Below are 2,280 nucleotides of genomic sequence, written 5' to 3'. Positions count from 1 at the left end.
CCACTCCAGCAACCCTGTTTGTTTCCTGCAATTAAGAATTCCTCATATCAGTGAGGTCATATGATACATGTCTTTCTCTGTTTGACTTATTTCACTCAACATAATACCCTCCAGTTCCATCCACGTCGTTGCAAATTGGCCCCCTCTCTTACTGCTCTTGCCAGGCTCAGGAATGCTGAACCAAACCCCTAGCCCCTGCAGCCAGCCGACCAGCCTGGTCTTTGGACAGGGAGAAGAAGGGCATTCATACTGAGGGGATCCAGAATCTCTCACCGTGAGGAGTTGTTTTTCCTGAACTCCCCGGATCTAAAAGCAGAGCCTCCCAAAAGAAGTCAGCTGTCAAAAATCCCCTCCCCAGGAGTTGTGCAACCAAGGAAGATGGACTCTTCACTGGAGAGAAGTCTGCATTGGGATAAGAAATTGCATAAAGCAAACAAACAAACAAAAACAAACCAAAAAAGAAATCACATAAACAGATACTGTCACAAGATTACCATACTTCCTATTTTCCTAAGGGTCCATTTATCTTCCCTAAAATCTACTTGTTTTCCTGTAAATCCCCTTTCCCCCTCCCCTTCCCCTATTAGGATGGTATAAAAGCCCCAAATTCTAACTACCTCCTTGAATCACATTTTTCTGTGAACGCACATGCATGTATGTGAATTAAAAAATCTGTCTTTTCTTTTGCAAATCCTTGTTTTGCCAGTTTAATTTGCATGTTCCCAAGAACTGGTTTTCTTCCAGACAGTGCCGAGTTTGATCTGGAAGGAGATACACTGATGGTGCCATTTTTCAGATAGAAGGGGATTAGCTCACCCTGACCATTTGTTGGCAGTCAGGATGGATTTATGCTAATTTTTCTTCCACCTGGTCACTGTACATCTGAGGACTCTATAATCTCTGCAAGTGAGTTTCTTTCACACAAAGCTAACAGATACTGGAACCTACTCCCTCAGTCTCCTCAACATGCTTCCCGCTGAAAGGCCTGCTGGGACAATCCACTGCCTCCAAACTGTGGGTCGGCTGGTCTTAGGGGACAGAGTGGGCGCTTACTCAGGGGAATTCACCGTGGTCTGAAGGACAACCCTTAGTTCTGGGGGCCAGAGAGGATCCCATTTGGCAAGACTGACTCACAGTAATCAAACTCACCAAGCACTGATATAAAAACCAGAGTGCTATCTTCCTATTTTGCGGAGAAGCCTGTCTGGCCCACAAGATGCTTCCACTGGCAGGTCTGGACAGTCTCTCTCCCGCTGTTGTGAGTCTGGCAGGAAACCATACTATGCTGCGATTTCTGGTTGAGGCTGGGATCTACTGGTGTATCTCAGTGGCCCAGAGCGATGAAAGTGTCAGATGTCCGTGAGAAGCCCCCTGCCCGATATGTGGTTTGTTAGGAGAAAGCACTTGTTCCTCACCTCAAAGCTGATTTCAGAGAATGACATGTGAACACCTATAAACTTGGAAGTGCTCTCAGTGTGGGGATAGGACAGGCCATCTGCCCAGCCCACCCCCAGGCCTCTGAGCATCTTTCTGAGGTGTCCCCAGCCAGTGGCTGCTGGCCTGCCTGACATATCTGGTAAGAGATGCTGGAGGGCAGAGCTGCTTGTTGCTGGAGATTTCCATATTAGGAGAGTGACATTTATTATAAAGAGCTCCGAGCTCGGCTTGGGAAGACAAGGCTAACCTCTGGATAGACAGAGATCTTGGCACCCTAACACCCAGATTTGGGGACACCACAAAGAGTCTTCTACCCAAAGAACAACCCACCTCTGACCCCCCTGCCCCAAATTTACCATGTAGTCATTTTTGGAGTTAAGGTACGATGGTCCCGCAAGGCCCCTTTTGAATTGCAAATCCACCTAAAGAGGAATACAGAACTATTTAACCCAGGATCCTTGGACTTTTGTAGGTGGGTAAATGAATTCTAGAACTACCCTGAAATTTCTGGCTATGTCTGGGTACTCCTGTTCCTATGGAAAGACATTCTTTTTCAACAGACTGCTGGGAAACGACCAGAGAAATGAAAGGGAAAGAACCAGGAGGAAACTATTTATATGTAGATACGATCAATTTGTTCAATAGAAAAGCCAGGTGCAGACCAGGGGCTTAACATCTTACGATTTAAATAAGAAAAGGCAGGGTTCCAGCTAACGCTCATTTTGGCCTTCGATGGGGCAAGCAGTTCTGGAAGGAAAGAGAAGCTGGTGACGTTTGAGGCCCGGGGACTGGGAGGGAGAGAAGCTTCTCATCAACCTTCTCCTTAAGACTTTTGACTATCGG

At 46.7% G+C, this 2,280-nt stretch overlaps 1 long non-coding RNA gene across 1 annotated transcript; it reads right to left on the bottom strand.

Moving 5' to 3' along the window:
- Window positions 1-18: 18 nt before the first annotated feature.
- LOC115941252 (uncharacterized) lies at window positions 19-2,207 on the bottom strand. The gene is made up of 3 exons (XR_014142071.1): window positions 1,794-2,207; window positions 1,150-1,371; window positions 19-402 (listed from the first exon to the last, which is right to left on the bottom strand). It is a non-coding gene; the product is annotated as an uncharacterized LOC115941252 (long non-coding RNA).
- Between the last annotated feature and the right edge of the window lie 73 nt (window positions 2,208-2,280).

Source organism: Leptonychotes weddellii, unplaced genomic scaffold (assembly GCF_054177405.1).
Source record: "Leptonychotes weddellii isolate Sample4059 unplaced genomic scaffold, ASM5417740v2 HiC_scaffold_24608, whole genome shotgun sequence".
In the NCBI taxonomy this organism is placed as follows: Eukaryota; Metazoa; Chordata; class Mammalia; order Carnivora; family Phocidae; genus Leptonychotes; species Leptonychotes weddellii.
The sequence above is the reverse complement of the archived record's forward strand: the minus strand, read 5'-3'. Positions and strand labels throughout refer to the sequence as shown.